General features: G+C 45.2%; 1 protein-coding gene across 1 annotated transcript in view; it reads left to right on the forward strand.

Annotated features, from left to right (window-relative positions):
- The window catches only part of WNT5B (Wnt family member 5B), a 120,803-nt gene that overhangs the window by 80,751 nt on the left and 20,158 nt on the right, over window positions 1-19,894 (forward strand). The window lies entirely within an intron of this gene.

Consider the following 19,894-nt stretch of genomic DNA (forward strand, 5'->3'; position numbering starts at 1 on the left):
AAAGAGTTTGTGTCTGTGGTGTGGGTGTGAGAGAGAGAGAGAGAGAGTTTGTGTGTCTGTGTGTGAGAGAGAGAAAGAGACAGTTTGTGTGTGTGTGTGTGTGTGTGTGTGTGTGTGAGAGAGAGTTTGTGTGTGTGTGTGTGTGTGAGAGAGAGACAGTTTGTGTGTGTGTGTGTGAGAGAGAGACTGTGTGTGTGTGTGTGTGAGAGAGACAGTTTGTGTGTGTGTGTGTGAGAGAGAGACTGTGTGTGTGTGTGTGTGTGTGTGTGCGCGCGCGCCTGTGTGAGTGTGTGTACTGAGGGTAGATACGCTGATATCTGTTTTATGCTTTCAGGCCCACAGCTGGCTCTGGCCTTGCATGACAAGGAATGTGTTTGTATGTAATTATGTCACCCTCTAGCGGTGACTTCTCTGCTAGCCCCTTGTGCTTGAAAAGCCCACTCCTGGTGTCGGTGACCTCTTTTCCCAACGAGAGCCAGTCAGCAAAAGTTCAGGGAGATTTTGGCATGGAGGGGCAGCGCTGGGAAAAGCAGGTGTGGCCGGGCACGAAGAGAGCGGCAGGATCTGGGGAGAGCGAAAAGTACAAATAGGAATAATGATTAGTGCACCCCTGCAGAGCAGAAGGGGAAGCCGGCAAGGCAGAGCATCTGGAGAGGAGAGAAGAGAAGAAGCTCTCAAGGGAGGCTCTTGCATGTCAGTTTTTGTCAAGTGCCATTTCATGTTTGCGGGGTGGGATGATTACTGCAATACTGAGGGCCGAAGCGGGAATGGAGAGGCAATATTTTAAAGCAGTTTCAATTCTGTTTTCCAAAGGAAGTAGGCACAGGCTTAGAGACTGCCTAGAGCTGACTAAATTCCAAACTTTCCCCACCGTGGAGTGGACAGCGGACAGCAGACGTGGCTGCTTCTGCCTAGCCTGGGGCTGTGTTCTCTCTGCCAGTAAAGGTCATTTTATCAGGCTCCTCATAGGCTTTCGCATGTTGATAAGTGTTTCAAAAGGCAAGGGGGGATCAAGATCAGTCTTTACTCAGAGCAGATCTGGAACTCCACATTAGGCGGGACCCTGCCGCCTAAAGCCTGTCTGAGCTGGAGTGCAAAGGGTAGTCCCTTTCTGAAAAGGTGCTGGTGCTGGGCCAGGCTTTGCTGGAAAGTCCTATCTGGATGAGCCAAAGCATTTACATTTCTTACATAATGTCATACCCAGAGGAGCTTTAGGGATCGGCCCTGCTGCAGAGTTCACAGCCAGGGCCCCTTTTCTGCCAAGAGGATAGGGTTAAAGGTTTAAAAAAACAGCCAGAATCTCAAGGGGCAGAAAAGCAAATGCTTAGCCTTGCTAGCATTAACTCTTGACACTCCAGAAAAGATGGTTCTGAGATAAAACCACACCTTTATATCACGTGATGTCATGCCTTCCTAAATCCATTCATTCCTAAAGAGGCCAGCAACAGCACCAAGCACTGGCCTGCCCCCTTGTGAGCAGGAAATTGAAGAGGCATAAAAACTCTGTCCACATTTTCTCTAAAGTTGGAATCGCTTGTCTGGGGCTTCAGTCTGAAGCTTCAGTGAGATTCTTTGTTGTTTATTTTTTATTTTTAAACTTACTGTTTGGCCAGGCTCATACCAGTAATCCCAGCACTTTGGGAGGCCGAGACAGGTGGACCACATCAGGTCAGGAGTTGGAGACCAGCCTGACCAACATGGTGAAACCCTGTCTCTATTAAAAATACAAAAATTAGCCAGTGTCATCACACTGTAATATAATCCCACCTGCTTAGGAGGCTGAAGCAAAAGAATCACCTGAACCTGGGAGGTGGAGGCTATAGTGAGCTGAGACTGAGCCACTGCATTCCAGCCTGGGCGATGCAAGACGCCGTCTCTAAATAAATAAATAAGGGCTGGGTGCTGTGGCTCGTGCCTGTAATCCCAGCACTTTGGGAGGCTGAGGTGGGTGGATCACCTGAGGTCGGGAGTTCTAGACCAGCCTGACCAACATGGAGAAACCCCATCTCTACTAAAAATATAAAAATTAGCCAGGCATGGTGGCACATGCCTGTAATTCCAGATACTTGGGAGGCTGAGGCGGGAGAATCACTTGAACCTGGAAGACAGAGGTTGTGGTGAGCCAAGATTGCGCCATTGCACTCCAGCCTGGGCAACAAGAGCGAAACTCCGTCTCAGAAAATAAAAAAAATAAATCAACTAACTAACTTACTCTTGAAGCCAAAGAGTTCAGGTCACTAACGTAAGAAATCAGTGGCTACTGTTGTAACCATCAAGAATTCCTTAATTTAACTGGTTCAGGGAACCTAAATGAGAGTTGTCACATAATAGCAAAAATTTTTTTAGACGGAGTCTTAAAAATTGTGCAGGTTGAGCACAACCCTGGCTCACTGCAGCCTCTGCCTCCTGGGTTCAAGTGATTCTTCTGCCTCAGCCTCCCCGGTAGCTGGGACTATGGGAGAACACCACCACACCTGGCTAATTTTTATATTTTTAGTAGAGATGGTGTTACACCATATTGGCCAGGCTGGTCTTGAACTCCTGACCTCGTGATCTGCCCGCCTCAGCCTCCCAAAGTGCTGGGATTACAGGCATGAGCCACGGCGCTCAGCCAATAGCAAATCTTAGTAACCAGATGACACCCAAAGCCGGGTGTAGATATTTAATAAAAGCACTGTGTAGACATTTAATGACAATGCTTGCTTTTTGTTTGTTTGCCTACAAATAAATTAAGGCATAGAAGGAGAAGTCACTTTCTCCAGGTCATGGGAACAAGTCAGGTTAAGAGTATCTCTCCTCGGACCTGCAAGCGTCTTTGAGTCTCCTCACCCAGGCGCAAGATCAGGATAGCAGTCATCTGCTCTTGTTGCCTTTATTTATTTTTATTTATTTTTTTAGAAAGAGTCTCGCGCTTGGCACCCAGGCTGGAATACAGTGGCGCTGCAACCCCTGCCCTCCCGGATTCAAGAGATTCTCCCGCCTCAGCCTCCTGAGTAGCGGGGACTACGGGCGTGTGCCACCATACCAGCTAATTCTTTAGTACCTTTAGTAGAGATATTAAGTGCTGGGCCAGGCGCAGTGACTCACACCTATAATCCCAGCACTTTGGGAGGCCAAGGCAGGTGGATCACTTGAGGTCAGGAGTTTGAGAACAACCTGGCCAACACAGTGAAACCCCGTCTCTACTAAAAATACAAAAATTAGCCGGGCATGGTGGTTCATGCCTGTAGGCCCAGTTACTCGGGAGGCTGAGGCAGAAGAATCACTTGAACCTGGGAGGCAGAGGTTGCAGTGAGCTGAGACTGTGCCACTGCACTCCTGGGCGACAGAGCAAGACTCCATCTCAAAAAAAGAAAAAAAAAAAGATAGTAAGTGCTTAAAATATGAGCATTTTGAAATCCTCCACCAACATAATCCCATGGTTAACATTGAATTATCCATGGCTCTGGGAGAGAGCAGGTGGTTCAATTCCAATGATTGTGTTCCAAACTGAGGTTTTTTGTTTGTTTGTTTTGCTTTTTTTCTTTTAAAGAAAATCAAGCTTATTTTTGAACCTGTTCACTTCAATTCTAAGACAAAGCCAGAAACAGAAAAATGGAAATCTGAAAAAGACATTGTCAACCGTCACCATCCTACCGTGGGAAAGAAATGTCTTGCAAAGGAAAAAAAAGTTGGAGAGAACGAGAAGTTTGTGGTGTTACGTAAGAGGAAGCGCCCAGATTACATGTAAAAGGCCACTGCTTCACGCCCTGTTCCTAAATATTAGGGATGCAAAATACATGGTGGCAGTAAGTCAGAGCCTGTTTTCCTACACATTTCTTAAATGTTAGGGATTCTGAGCGATCCCCACACAAGTAGAAAATTCTATTTTGAATGAGTGTATGTGTGCCTGCTAGGAGAATATTTCCTAGCATTTCCTGGATCCTTGTTAGTTGATTTCCCATCCACAAACCCCCAAGGAATAAACTGTCTCTAAATATCAGAATAAACAGCAACAATGAAACAGCTTTTATACTTTTATTTCTTTTCCTTTTTTTTTTTTTTTAGACAGGGTATCTCTACTCTGTTGCTCAGGCTGGAGTGCAGTGGCATAACTGTGGCTCGCTGCAGCCTTGAACTCCTGGTCTCAAGCAATTCTCCCACCCCAGCCTACCAAGCAGCTGAGACTACAGGAATGTGCCACCGCACCCAGCTAATTTTAAAATTTTTGTAGAGACAGGGTCTCCCTATGTTGCCCAGGCTGGTCTCAAGTGATCCTCCTGCCTCAGACTCCCAAAGTGCTGGAATTTCTAGCATGGGCCACGGTGCCCAGCTAAAACAACTTTTAAAAGATGTATTGGAGATCCAACCAGATTCTACTCTTACATTTATCTGCAGCATATTAATTTGGTTTGCCCATGGTTAGGTGGTTCTTGTCTGGGTCTTAGTTTTATGGATCTATGCATATGTGAAAATGCATCAAGCTGTATGTTTAAGACTTGTGTATTTTACTCTATGTGCTTTGTTTCAATTAAAACAAAGTTTTTTTTTTTTTATTTTTAAGTCAGAAGGGGTTTAATGGGTCAAGAAAAGTTTACTTCTGTGCATACAAATTATCTCAAGGTCTGTTTGTTCAAACAAAGTAACCAAACAGGGACAGATTGTACAGCGGCTGCTGCCCAGAGTTTTACAGAGATAGGAACATGGCCCTGAACCCTACAACCTTCTCTGGCCTGTGGTTACCACTCCTTCCCTGGCCTTTTCTGGCCTGGCTGCTTTCACTGCTGAACTAGAGCAAGGGTTTTGTTTCTCTTCATTAACCTTCATCTCACCAGGCCCCTGTTCCTCCCATCCTTCAGCCCCTAGTACAATGTATGCAGTTAGCACTCAATAAATATTGACTCTAATTTTGATTATTTTTCTCTGGTTAATATGTGTTGGGGGCCGGGTGCAGTGGTTCATGCCTGTAATCTCAAAGCTTTGGGAGGCCAAGGTGGGAATATCACTTGAGCTCAGGGGTTCAAAACCAGCTTGGGCAATACAGTGAAACCTAGTCTCTATCTTTTTTTTTTTTTTTGAGACGGAGTTTCGCTCTTGTTACCCAGGCTGGAGTGCAATGGCGCGATCTCGGCTCACCGCAACCTCCGCCTCCTGGGTTCAGGCAATTCTCCTGCCTCAGCCTCCTGAATAGCTGGGATTGCAGGCATGCACCACCACGCCCAGCTAATTTTTTATAGTTTTAGTAGAGACGGGGTTTCACCATGTTGACCAGGATGGTCTTGATCTCTTGACCTCGTGATCCACCCGCCTCGGCCTCTCAAAGTGCTGGGATTACAGGCATGAGCCACCGCGCCCGGCATCTCTATCTTTTTAAAAATAATTTTATAAATATGTGTTGGAGGTGGGCAGTAAGCATAGGAAAGAAGGGGGGAAAGGAGGTTATTTCTAATGTACAGATGGGGAGAAGCCTGGGGCTGTGTAGGAGCTGGGATGAAGAACACAAGGCGTTCTGATTTTGCCTCTGTATTTGACAATGTTTTCTTAATGTTGGAAAAATGCAATAGTTTTATCATTTGCCACATACCATCCCATGCTGCTCCCTACTGAACCAAATCGGTCATATTATACTTGCTATGTTACACTGCGCTGTTTTCCATTGACTTTTTGGTTATTGATATTGGCTTTTAGTGTTGGGTGTGTGGTTTCTTCTCACACAAACATGAATACATTGTACCACTGAAATTTTCCTAGGGCTTCAGTCATTTTGAGTTGGAGATGGTCACTGGGATGCATTTTTACATTCCTGTTCTCACTTTCGTGGTCCCGCCCCGAGCCTAGGCGTTCTGTGGAACAGTGAATGTGCTTACAAATGAGTAGAAGTGAGGCTTTTCTTATGCAGCCCTGGAGACAAGGAAACCACAGTAATGCCGTGTGCCAGTAGCACGCATTTATTTGTGGCGTATCCCAGCTTCAGATCCAGCCATCCCTGACAGCAGCGTCCACAAGGATGAAGCTCTTTTGCAGGAGACAGAGGGCACTCCTCCCTTATCCTGCTCCAGTAGTTGAGATCTGCTGGAGACCTTTACTCATGTTCCCTGGACTTGAACTTCAGGACCCTGGGCATTGTTTTGCACAGGGTATTTCTCTCTCTGTCAGTTATTTTACTTTATTTTTTAAGCTAAATTTCTAAATGCTTTTGAAACCAACAGTGTTGTTTTATTTTGCTGACAGAACCCACATAGGAGGAGGGAGTTGTTTTGTTTTGTCCATCATTTGAATCACTGCACAAGCACGGTATCACCTAGAAACAGAGGGTGATTTCAGGACAGCTGTGGCCACAAAGCATGGTTAGGTTCGGAAAAGCAGCAGGGCAAAAAAAAAAAAAATGCCTTCTGATTCAACACTTCCGCTCTATGTGATTCAAGCACATATCTAGTTACAAGGTTTCTTTGGCAAAAACAAATTTTTGCACTACAGTTAGCCAGGCAAAGCCAGCGTCCCCCTGACCAGTTGAGTTTGCGGACCCATCTGGCTCACACATCATTAGCAGTATTGTTTGTTTAGGGCCGCTTCTGTAGAATCTTTATTCATGGAGAAGTAGAAGAAAACACAAACAGCCCAGCTGGATTTCCAGGTCCTGGATGGAATTTGTAACCCCTTTGACTTCTCAACTGAGAAAATTGGATGCGGCTGTCATAGAAAGAGAATAAATATGGAACCCCACAATGCTATGCTTGCAGCCACTTTTATTCCTTTGAATTTCACACATAATGAAAGGCAGGCATACTCTGAGAGGCACAGAGCTGAACCAATGCTGCGAGTCCTGCAATTCCAAGTAGGTTGAGCTGGTGACAGTTCTGGGCAAAATACTTCAGTCTTCTTTAGTTGGCCGCTGGCTAAAACACGCAGGCAGTAATACCTCCTCCTGTTATCCTACCGCAAGTGTTCTGCTTTTACAACTAAAAAAGCTATGAAAGAGGAAATACAAGTGATTAGTAAACATCTAAAAAATGTATACCCTCACGAATAATCAAAGAAAGGCAGTTTAAAATTTGAGAGCATTTTTCCCCATTGTGAGAAGGAATTTTTTAAAATGATAATATCCAAACATCTTAATTAGCTTTTGTCATTTAAAACTAAAACCCAGTTTAGCGTTTTATTAGGCTTTACTTTCATTAAAGGTTGGGAGTTCTAAAAATAACTTATTTTGAAAGAGTAATGAATGGCCCAATAAACTTAATGGTCCAATTTAAGTGGATTGGTTGACTGGTCAATAGATGCTGGAGAAGTTAGGACTGGAGGAGACCTCAGGGCTTCTCTGGCTCTGCCCGTCACTTTCTAACTGAGAAGGCTGGGACCTAGAGACCGTGTGTGACTTGCCTAGGGTCACACAGTTGTATGGAGGCTGGAATTGCATTAGTAAAACACGATGAGCTCTTACTTAGATCTTGCTCTCAGCAAATAGCTTCATATAGGATTAAACCTTTTTTTTTCAATACCTCAAGGGTGTTCTTCCCTGTCTTTCCAGAGGGACAAGATGTCCTAGGCCTCAAAGGATAGGAATCAGACACTGTTGCCTCATTCACTCTTTGTCCTTAGATGAACAAGTGGCTGGATACCTCTATATCTTTAGAAAAAAATTTTTTTTGAGATACAATCTTTCAGGCCGGGCGTGGTGGCTCAAGCCTGTAATCCCAGCACTTTGGGAGGCCGAGGCGGGTGGATCACGAGGTCAAGAGATCGAGACCATCCTGGTCAACATGGTGAAACCCCGTCTCTACTAAAAATACAAAAAATTAGCTGGGCCGGGCGCGGTGGCTCAAGCCTGTATCCCAGCACTTTGGGAGGCCGAGGCGGGTGGATCACGAGGTCAAAAGATCGAGACCATCCTGGTCAACACGGTGAAACCCCATCTCTACTAAAAATACAAAAAATTAGCTGGGCATGGTGGCGCGTGTCTGTAGTCCCAGCTACTCAGGAGGCTGAGGCAGGAGAATTGCCTGAACCCAGGAGGCGGAGGTTGCGGTGAGCCGAGATCGCGCCATTGCACTCCAGTGTGGGTAACAAGAGCGAAACTCCGTCCCAAAAAAAAAAAAAGAGATACAATCTTACAATCTTTCTCTGTCACCCAAGCTGGAGTGCAGCAGGATGATCATGGCTCACTGCAACCTCCAACTCCTAGGCCGAAGCGATCCTCCCACCTCAGCCTCCTGAGTAGCTGGGACTGCAAGCGTGCACTACCAGGTCCAGCTAATGTTTTTATTTTTGTAGAGTTAGGGGTCTCACTATGTTGCCCAGGCTGGTCTGGAACTCCTGGGATCAAGTGGTCCTTCCACCCTGGCCTCCCAAACTGCTGGGATTGCAGAAGCGAGCCACCACATCCAGCCTAGATCTGTTTAATGGGGATAATAATCCTTGCACAATTGATGTTCCTTCGATAATCTTAGAAACCCCTCGAGAAACTACAAATAAAAATAAGGTGTTTACAGTCTAAAAGGAGTTAAAAAGTATATAGCCAAGTCTAATACAGAACAGAATAAGTGTTGTGAGAGTTTGTATTAGTTAAACTCTTGCTGTTCCTGTAGCAAACAAATCCCCCAAATGTAAATTAGCTCTAAAATCATAGAAATTTTTTTCTAGCTCTTGTAAAAGCTAAAATCGATGTTCATTAGTATCAGGCAGCTCTCCCCCTGGTAATTTTGGGCCCGGGCTGCTTCTGATTTATCACTCTATCTTTGGCCTGGCTTTGAAAGCCACCATGATTTTCTGCATCAAGCTGAAAGAAGAAAAACGAGCTTGGAGGACTCCTGGCTGGAGATTTTTAGAGGCCAGGCCTGGGAGGTGCAGACATCACTTCTTCTAGCATGCCTTTAGATAGCACCCAGTTGTGTGACCACCTCTGAGTGTAATGGATGCTGGGTGATGCAGTCCAGCGGCATGCAGTTTTAGTGACCATCAGGTGATCTCTGCTACCGTAGACTTCGAGGGTCCAAAGGAGGAGAATATCATATGAGGGTGAAGTAATTTCTTGGACAAATACATACATGCCTATGAAGGCAGAAATAATTAATGATAATTTCTACTATTAACAGTCATTTTGTCTTAATTTTTATTTTTGTTTTTTATTTTTGAGACAGAGCTTTGCTCTTTTTACCCAGGCTGGAGTGCAATGGCTTGATCTCAGCTCATCGCAACCTCCGCCTCCTGGGTTCAAGAGATTCTCCTGCCTCAGACCCCTGAGTAGCTGGGATTACAGGCATGTGCCACCATGCCCGGCTAATTTTGTATGTTTAGTAGCGATGGGGTTTCTCCATGTTGATTGGGCTGGCCTTGGACTCCTGACCTCAGGTGATCCACCCACCTGGGCCTCCCAAGGTGCCAGGATTACAAGCATGAGCCACCGCATCTGGCCCATTTGTCTTAATTTTAATAAGAGGGTTCTGCTGACTCTTCCTAGGTGGTGGGATATGTACCTCCAACTGTTTTTATTTTCAGGAGTGGCGACTCTTTCCAACCCATGGCCTGTGCTTACAAGACAGCTGGATCCCATGGAGATCACACCTGCTCCAGCCATCTCATGCAGCTGAGGAGGTGACCGCAGAAACAGTGGGCTCTCCCCAAAGCCACATGCCAATAGAATATAATCAGGACTCTCCGTCTCCATTCAGCAGTGACCAGAGGCCAGCGGCCCGGGGCCTGTGCTGGTGGTTGGTTCCGGCAGCTGACATTTGTCATCTCGTGGCTGCATAAGGCACAGACCACACCCCCTCCCCTCTGTTTTGCTCAGGCTGGCAGTGCTCTCATTCCGTACTTTGTAGTGTTTCTACCTAATCAGACCTCCCAGCTGGGCTCCCAGCCTCCAGACGTTTACCCTCCACACTCCGTCCATCGTGATTGGAGCAAATGATTACCAGAGCCTTTCTAAATCCATATCTGATGATGCCTCCCCTGTTGAAATGCCTTGGAGGTCTCCTGCAGATAAAGGAGACGCCCAGCTCCTTATAAGGGGCCCCAGTAGGAAGGTTCTGCTTCACCAACAATTAATGACTTTTGTTTGTCTTTAGATTTTGACTTTGGGTCTCTCTCTCTCTCTGTGTCCTTCTTTCTCTCCCCCTTCACTTTTCTGTTTTCTGAAGTTGAATTTTGGACTTGAAACTACGCCTCATGCATTTTTCAGGCCTCTGTGCCTTTGCTCAGTGGGCGGGTCTCATTCTCCTGTCTCCAGCTGTGGGAACCCTGCCTGTCCTCTTAGGGACAGATTCAAACACCATCACCCATGGGAAGCATCCCCACCCTTGAAACAACATAGTCTTTCTCAGGTGTTTGGATAGTAATTGATACCTTCATTATAAAGTATTGCCCTGCTAAATATCATAACCGCATATGTCTGCCTCCCGCTACAAGATTATCAGAGTTTCTGTTACTCAACTTCGAGTAAGACCTAATAGATGCTAAATAATGTTAGTTGATTTATATTAAAGTCACAGAAAGAATTCCATTTAAATTACTTTTTGGCATTTTCACTGGGTCCGCACTTTTTCGTTTACTCTGATTAACAAATTTAAAATAGCAAATCATTTAGTTCTGATAATGGGAAATTGTTCTCAAGATCATTACAGAATGGCTGTTTTAGTTCCTAATGATTATCTGTCACAGTGGGAAGTATAGGTTGTCATTGGAATAGAAAATGGTGGTCTCTTCCTTCATCTGCTAGGGTTGAAAGAAGAAAAAGAAAATGATTATCTGCATGACTGGTAGGTGAGGTGTCACTCCCGGGAGGTAGGTTAGAGTTTGGCACCCTTACCTTGAGTGCCGTGGTACATTACAGGTGACTCTTAAAGCTCCTACTGTGCCACTTCAAATGGAGATTTTGGTTTTGTACAAGTGATGGTTTGTTTTCTTGCCTGGCTTCCACTCTAGACCAGCACTATGAGAGAGTCCATAAACTCTCAGTAGCCACTAGCCACTTGGGGCTACTGAGCCCTTGAAATGTGGCTTCTGCAACAGAGGAAATGAACATTTAATTTTAGTTCTTTTTTTTTTGTCTTTTTTCTCTTTTATGAGACGGAGTCTCTGTTGCCCAGGCTGGAGTGCAGTGGCACGATCTCGGTTCACTGAAACCTCTGCTGCCCAGGTTCAAGAGATTCTCCTGCCTCAGCTGCCTGAGTAGCTGGGATTACAGGTGCCTGCCACCATGCCTGGCTAATTTTTGTACTTTTACAAAATACAAAAATTTTTCACCATCTTGGTCAGGCTGGCCTTGAACTCCTGACCTTCATCCAACCTCCTCAGCCTCCCAAAGTGCTGGGATTACAAGCATGAGCCACCGCACCCGGCAATTTTAGTTCATTTTTAATTTAAATAGCCACATGTGGCCAGTGGCTACCACCTTGGGCAGTGATACTGAGTTCCTAGGAGAGTAGCTTTTTATTAATTTATTGGAATAGCCTATCCAGTACTGTATACTCGGTAAACCTACAATAAGCATTTGTTAAATGAGGAACAGTTAACATTTATGAGTGCCTGCTGAATGCTAGGTGCTTCCCAGAGGCTGTCCTCATGTTACCTTCATTTTCTGTGGAGTCCCTTGTTGGGGCAGCATAGATAGCAACGCTTGACCCCCATCATTGCAGCCCTCACCAAGAACGCCGGCAGCCGAGGGAGCAATTTAGCAAGACGGTCAGGAGTTCTGTGAAAAGAAGCCCGGCAGAGTCATAAAAGAAAAAGAATTTGGATGGTGAACCAAAAGCCTCTGTAACCTGCCCAGGCCTGAATTTGGTGATCATGCTTTTGCCTGAGGCAGCCACAGAAGTTACTTAATTCTCAAAACCGGGCTTGTGAGACTCACAAACCTGGTCTGAGGTTTGCTGGCAAGGACTCTAGTTTTGGCAAAGGGAATGTAAGCTGCTTAGCATTGAAAGGGGAGACAGGAGAGGTGACCAGCTTGGCTTTGAACCTTCTCATCGGTGAGGAAGGAGCTGGTGCTGTGCCTGAGTAGGCGTGAACCTGTTTTGCCTGTGGTTTTCTTTGGCAAGCTGCTTGGCTCGTCTTCTCTCAGAAGATTTGGAAGGTCTTCCCCACACAATCGAAGGAGCAGTTTGAGACGCACGGCTGACAGCTGGGGACGGTATTAGGGAGACCCACATTACTTAGAGCTACTGGTTTCCCCCCAAGTAAAAACCCGGATTTCATTTCTGCATGAGCAGAGAGTGGCGAAGAGAATTTGCTTGCAGCCTCTCCGCTCCCCTCTGCGTTTAGAGTGTTGCCTTTGTCCTTGCATACCTGACGGATGAAGACAGGCTCTGGGGCTCGCCACTGAAGGTGCTGTGGACCCGGCTGCCCTACTTCCGCTGTTCCGTTCACTGCAACGTTCATCTCCTGCCTGTTTACAAAAATAAAATAACTATCCTACTCTTCCAAACGGAAATTGCTAATTTTTGAAGGAGAAGGTTGACAGCTTCAGTAAGATTTCAAGAGAGCAAGAAGACTGGAATTAGGTGAGGCCGTAACTTCTTACCTGAGTTTCTGAGGGTGGGGGGCATTACAGAATTGTTTAGAAAGAGTCAATATAACTACTTTCAGAAAACACCACATGTGAAAATCCAGATTTATAAATGCATTTAGTACAATGATTATTAGATATGCCATATATAAGAAACACAATTATATGTATATATTTGTATATATAATGTATATATCGAGTTCCCCTGGAGTACAGCTATACTCTAGATCTGGTGAAAACAGATTACTTGCAAGACAAGAGCATCCAAACACCCCTCAATTCTCCAGCCCTTGAAAAGAAAGTCCACAGCCATGTTTCTTGAAACAATTCCAAAACCACACTGACCTGTGGCCCATACACTTCCGCCTTCTTTTCTAGAGCATCTTTTAAAGTATTTCATCAGTATTCAGTAGAAGGAAAACTTCTCTTTCTTATCATCTGCACAGAATAAGACTTCCAGTGGACTTTGGCTTAATACCTGGGAAGAAAATTGTGCTTTTCCAAGTAAAATGAGTCAGCTGGGATCTGCCATTTCTGGGAACTGTACGGTGACCCAGGGTGTTAGGGATATGCTCGGCCTACTTTGTGGAATCTCACAGTGCATGAGTTGGTCACTTTCACACTGCTCCAGGCACCAGGAGCTGGAAGCTGGGAAGCTCTATTCTCTGGAACATCAGGCATTGGATTGTAATGTGGAGGCCTCCGAATTTATTTCTGTGCCCCTGCCACCCTGCACTGTCATTGGGTCTGTTTTGCTGTGTGCTTCCCAAATTGTGTACATTATCATTGGGAATGACATACACATTTCTGGGGAAAGGTAGTTTTGCATTTTTCTTAAGGGCCAGAATTTAAATCTCATCATTCCTACAGAGCCCCCACCCCCTCCCCGCCCCTAAGACATTTGTTCTCCTGCAAGCTAGAGAAACAACAAGAAAAGACAGAATATTTGGGAGATGAGGCTTCCCAAAGGACTGCTGCAATCATGGTGGAGCTGGCACAGCCTCTCCCAGCCCAATTTTTTATTTTCATCGCTACTGACTGTCGATTACACACACACACACAGGCAGATCACACAAAGGAATACTGTGCCTCGGGGCTAGGTGGATTCATTGAGCAAAGCTTGGAAGGAAGAACCAGAGAGAGACCTAGAGACAGAGACCCTCGGGAGAAATAATTAAGGCTGGCAGGGAAAGGCTATGTTAATTGAGCTGAGAAGAAAGTTGAGCATCCGGGGATTCTTCTAAGAGGCCGTGGAATTTGCAGATAAAGTCATTGGTACATTATTGCATTCATCTTTGGTTACTACTTTTAAAAAATGTTTTTTAGGGAAGAATGATATCTAGAAAAAAAAATGCATGCAAGAGAAACAGCTAGCTACAGGACTAAGTAGTAGTAACTGACCAAAAAAAAAAAAAAAAAAAAGTGAGACAGAGGGTGATTTGGCCAGATCCTCATTTCCTGGAGTGAGCAAGAGAGGAAGCAAAATGCTGAGTCAGCTCCTGGCGCAGTGGCTGCCTTTCGTGTGCAGTTGATCCAGGCCCGGCCCTGTCTGCGCGATACCCATGTGGTTTGCACTGAACTCCCTCCCACCAGCGCCACCTGCCCTCAAAGTAGTTATCTCATGCGGTTGTCTCTGTACCTAAATTTCCCAACATTTATTTCTTTTTGAGTATGACGATCCTCTTTTTTAAGTCGAAAAATAAAAATAAAGTCACATGCCCCGCGAGACTATAATTGTACTTTCCACCAAGAAAATATAATATATAATGACCTTCATTCAATCTGTTAGGTATTAAGACTTTTTTTATTTTTAAATATTTTTGTTGTATAATATAATGCAGAAAATTACATACAGCATAATATATGCACCACCTAATAAATAGCTCTAGTGTGAACTGCCACATATCCGCCACTAGGTTGGGAAATAGAACATCGCTGGCATCCCGGGAACTTCCTCCAGACCCTTCCTCATCACAGCTCCCTCCCTCCCTGACATCATCATTTCCTTGCTTTTCTTTATGGCTTAACCACCAATGTGTGGATCCCTAAATGAGATAGTTTTGCTATGAATGGAACCATAGTTCATATACTTTTTTTTTTTTTTTTTTTTTTTTGAGACAGAGTTTCGCTCTTGTTACCCAGGCTGGAGCGCAATGGCGCGATCTCGGCTCACCGCAACCTCCGCCTCCTGGGTTCAGGCAATTCTCCTGCCTCAGCCTCCTGAGTAGCTGGGATTACAGGCACGTGCCACCATGCCCAGCTAATTTTTTGTAGTTTTAGTAGAGACGGGGTTTCACCATGTTGACCAGGATGGTCTCGATCTCTTGACCTCGTGATCCACCCGCCTCGGCCTCCCAAAGTGCTGGGATTACAGGCTTGAGCCACCGCGCCCGGCCATCATATACTTTCTTATGACTTACTTCTTCTCAACATTATGTTCATAAGATCCATGCATGCGGTTGCTTGTCACTGTAGTTTGTTTTCCTTCCTGCATAATAATTCATTGTCATAGTATATCACAATTAATTGTTCTATCCGTTCTATTCTCCACCTCCCAGGTTGAAGTGATTCTCCTGCCTAGGCTCCTGAGTAGCTGGGACTAAAGGCTTCTGCCACCACACCCAGCTGATTTTTATATTTTTAGTAGAGGTGGGGTTTCACCATGTTGGCCAGGCTGGTTTCGAACTCCTGACCTGAAATGATCCACCCACCTTAGCCTCCCAAAGTGCTGGGATTACAGGTGTGAGCCACTGCATCCAACCAGTCAAGAGTGTTGCTATTCTTGACCTATTTCCTGATGCACAGACATCTATAGTGGGGTGGGATTAACTGCATCATCAGTGATACTTTTAAAAATGTAACGGCTTTCCTGAGATATAATTTACATATCATACAGTTCACCCATTGAAAGTATACAGTTCAGGCCAGGTGCAGGGGTGTTCACACCTGTAATCCTAGCACTTTGGGAGGCTGAGGTGGGCGGATCACCTAAGGTCAGGAGTTTGAGACCAGCCTGTCCGACATGGAGCAGCCCCTTTTCTACTAAAAATACAAAATTAGGTGGGTGTGGTGGCTTGCGCCTGTAATCCCAGCTACCTGGGAGGCTGAGGCAGGAGAATCGGTTGAACCCAGGAGGTGGAGTTTGCAGTGAGCCAAGATCACGCCACTGTGCTCCAGCCCGGGTGACAAGAGTGAAACTCTGTCTCAAAAATAAATAAACACATAAATAATAAAATAAAATACATACGTGTTACTTGAAGGGCTTAGTGTATTAATTCATTGCTTATTCCCATGGATGGCTTAAATTACTGTGGTTCTCAAATTTTCATGGGCATTAGAATCACTTGCAGGGCTTGTTGGGACAGATTGCTAGGCTTCATCCACAGGGTGTCAGATTTATTAGGTCTTGGTGGGGCTTAAGAATTTGTGTTTCTAACAAGTTTCTAAATGATGCTCATACAGCAGACCACACTTTGAGAAACCTGGGTACTGGCTGTTACTTTGAAAGTTAGGTAACTGGACGTGGGGAAATTCATTTATTCTTTCAAGAGATAAGAACGGGACATAAGGGCCAGGTGCAGTGGCTCATGCCTATAATTCCAGCACTTTGGGAGGCGGAGGCGGGCAGGTCACCTGAGGTCGGGAGTTCGAGACCAACCTGACCAACATGGAGAAACCCTGTCTCTAATAAAAATAAAAAATTATTAAATGTGTGCGGCACATGCCTGTAATCCCAGCTACTCGGGAGGCTGAGGCAGGAGAATCACTTAAACCTGGGTGGCAGAGGTTGCAGTGAGCCAAGATCGTACCATTGCACTCCAGCCTGGACAGAGCAAAACTCTGTCTCAAAAAAAAAAAAATAAAAGGACATAAGACACTTGCAATTTGTTAGAGAAAAAGAGTTCAATTAGCAGGCTCTTTTAGTAGCTCAGAGCATGACATTCGGAATAGTGATAGGGAATATATTAAAAAACACTACAGAGATACAATGAAGAGACTTTGGCAATCGATATGACGTAGAAGGCAGAGGAGAGGGAGGGGTCAGAAAGATACCAAGATTTCAGTCCTGGACCCAGGATGAGAATTGGAAAACAGAGAAAATGCATGATTGAAATGAAAGTGTGTAATCAATCAGCATTTTGACTTCTATACTTGGCTCTCTAGGAAGAGTCACTCAACCCATATTTTATGATGAGAAGGGCAGTACCCAGGGTGACTGGTCGCCTACATCTTCGACCTCAGTCCTGCAGTGTTGCCCCAGAAGCTGGAAGCATGTCATCATGGGAGTTTTTCTGGGTAATTGATACTGAATTATCAATGGGCAGCTAATTTTTGTATTTTTAGTAGATACGGGGTTTCACCATGCTGGCCAGGGTGGTCTTGAACTCCTGACTTTGTAATCTGCCCCCCTCAGCCTCCCAAAGTGCTGAGATTACAGGTGTGAGCCACTGCACCCAGCCTAACTTTTATTTTTCTGGAGACCTCTGTCACCCAGGCTGGAGTGCAGTGGTACAATCATAGCTCACTGCACCTTTGACCTGCCGCGATCCTCCCACTTTAGCCTCCTGAGTGGCAAGGACTGTAGACATGTGCCACCATGTCCAGCTCATTTTTTTTTTGGTAGAGATGAGGTCTCACCATGTTGGCCAGGCCGGTCTCAAACTCCTTGCCTCAAGTGATCCTCCCACCCCAGCCTCCCAAAGTGCTGGGATTACAGGTTTGAGCCACCATGACCTGGGCCACATTAGATTTTGGAGGGACTTAATAAATTTCACAAACAAGCGATACTGAAAACATTGGAAATGGTTGAAGCCCTCCTTTATTATCATCTCTCCCCTCCTCTCCCAAAAGCTCCTTGACATTTTCTCTTTGACCAAACCACATCTTCACATGAAATCCTTCCTGCTCTTTTCCTCCTGTTAAAAGCCCTCATGTTCTTCAAGGCCCTACTCAAATCCCACATCGTGACTGCAGCTGCTCCCTTAGACTCTCCTAATACTTCTTGTAGTATACTTTTCTGGGCAGGTTTTCTGTTTTCCACAGCTAGACCAATGCACCTTGGGGCACTCCCCAAGGTCTTACACATTTTCACATTACCTTTTTTTTTCTTTTTAATAGAGACAGGGTTTTACCATGTTGGCCAGGATGGTCTCGATCTCTTGACCTCATGATCCACCTGCCTTGGTCTCCCAAAGTGCTGGGATATCCACTGAACCCGGCCACATTTTCACATTATCTTATTAAGCAGTGCCGGACTTTACTCTTAGAAGCTAAATGTTACTCGTGTCTTTGAGGAAAAGGCAGAGGGATAAGTCTGGGACCAGGAATCTCCAAAATCTCAATTAGCAGTGGAGTCTCTAAAAGGGGAGGCACAATCAAAGCAGCTCCCTCAAGGTGAATGGACCGAGTTGTACGGAAGCCAAAGGGACTCTCCTTGTCTTCAAGAGAGGCTGGCCTTAGTGGCCTGCTTCCTCTTTCCCTGAGAGCCAGAGGAGGGCTTTTCTTTTCTTTCAGTCAACAAATATTTTTCTAGTACCTCCCAAATGCCCTTGTGCACTTATCCACAGAGGAGAAAATGGTATTTATTTAAAACCATTTCCAGAGCATATGAGGGAAAGAAACAAAACCACAATGGAGGAGCATGCCACACTGTTCCACGTCACATTAAGTGCTGCGGCAAAAACATACGAGAAGCTAGAAACAGAACGGTGGTGCTGGGGGCCCTCTCTGGATGGGATGGTCAGGGAAGGGCTCTTGGAAAGTGTGACCTCAATGTCAAAGAAGGCTGCTCTGCACAGAGAAAAAATACCATTCCCAGAAGGCAGCAAGGCACAGTGGGGAGAAACAGGGTGGGGCTGGGTGAGGAGGTATAAGGAGTTTGGGGTTCGAGAGCAAAAAGTGAAATCCTAAAGGGGATGGCAAGGTTGGCGGGGTCAGATTCTGGATGACCTCGTGTAATGTGGCGAGGAGTTACGACTCCATCCTTTAGGAGATACGAAACCTTTGAAGGGTTTTAAGCAGAGAAGTCACGTGGTCGAATCTAGGCTTTGTAAAGAGCTCTTTGGTTGCTAATATCCATGGAAAGGCAAGACAATTTTGTGCTATCAAAGTAGTCTTCTCTTGCAGAGGACATAGTTTCTTGGTCAGTTTCACTGTTAAGGCTGATCTAAAACGTCCTTCCACGTTTTCTCCAAACCTTGTGTATCTTCACATTCACTCTGTATTTCACCCTTGCCAGTGTCTCCCGTGAGCCCCTCACACCAAACCGGGGTCCACCCTGCCAGACCCTTAGCTCTTAACCTGGACTGCCTTTTCCATCCCAAAGTAAAATTAAGTACCACCTCTTTAAAACTGTTACATTTTAATTCCCCCAGCTTTAAGCAGCCTGGCCTATTCTCAACCCACATAGCATTTTGGCTAGGGGAGAAGTCTAGCTCTTTCTGCCCACAAGGCTCGTGTGTATGTATGTATGTATGTATGTATGTATGTATGTATGTATTATACGAGTAACTTGGCATGTTTTACAGACCTTGCTTTTTGTGTTACCTGTTGTATATCAGAATGTTGTTTTCTGACTGTCATGCCATTCGCAGCCTTAGTAACAGGGCAATGGTGCGATGAAGAAATGAAAGCAGGCCGGGCGCGGTGGCTCACGACTATAATCTCAGCAGTTTGGGAGGCAGAGGCAGGTGGGTCACCTGAGGTCAGGAGATTGGGACCAGCCTGGCCAACCTGGTAAAACCCGTCTCTGCCAAAAATACAAAAATTAGCTGGGTGTGGTGGTGCACGCCTGTAATCCCAGCCACTCGGGAGGCTGAGGCATGAGAATCGCTTGAACCTGGGAGGTGAAGGTTGCAGTGAGCTGAGATCATGCCACTGCACTCCAGCCTGGCCAATGGAGTAAGACTGTCTCCAAAAAGAAAAGAAAAGAAAGCAGAGGAGGCATGTTATGCTCTAGTGACAGAGAGGACCTGTGTTTGGGAAAAAGTAGAAAGATCCGGATTCCAAGCTAGGGTCAACCATTCACTTGCTGTATGAACAATTACTTCATTTTAGTTTCCTATTTTCAAAATGAGAATAATAATGACATATACCACAAATTTTAGTAAAGATTAAATGAGAAAAATAGATGTAAAACACTTAGTTCAGTGCACTAGAAGGTGCTCAATAAATGTTGATTAATACTAGCTGTTGTCACCGGTTATCAATCAAGAGACATTTGTTACTGCCGGGTAAAACAATACTGTGCACAAAAGGGCTCTCAGAGAAAGCAAAAAAGGTAAGTTTGAACCTTCGGGAACCATTTGATCTACTAGAGAAGTAAGAAGTATATACTTCACCTGAAAAACAGCCCAAGGCAGCATATGTGGGGCAGGGAGGTGCAGAGCAGACACGTGGATTCATAAAAGCTAA

This window comes from Cebus imitator, unplaced genomic scaffold (genome assembly GCF_001604975.1).
Source record: "Cebus imitator isolate Cc_AM_T3 unplaced genomic scaffold, Cebus_imitator-1.0 Scaffold179, whole genome shotgun sequence".
NCBI classification, from domain to species: Eukaryota; Metazoa; Chordata; class Mammalia; order Primates; family Cebidae; genus Cebus; species Cebus imitator.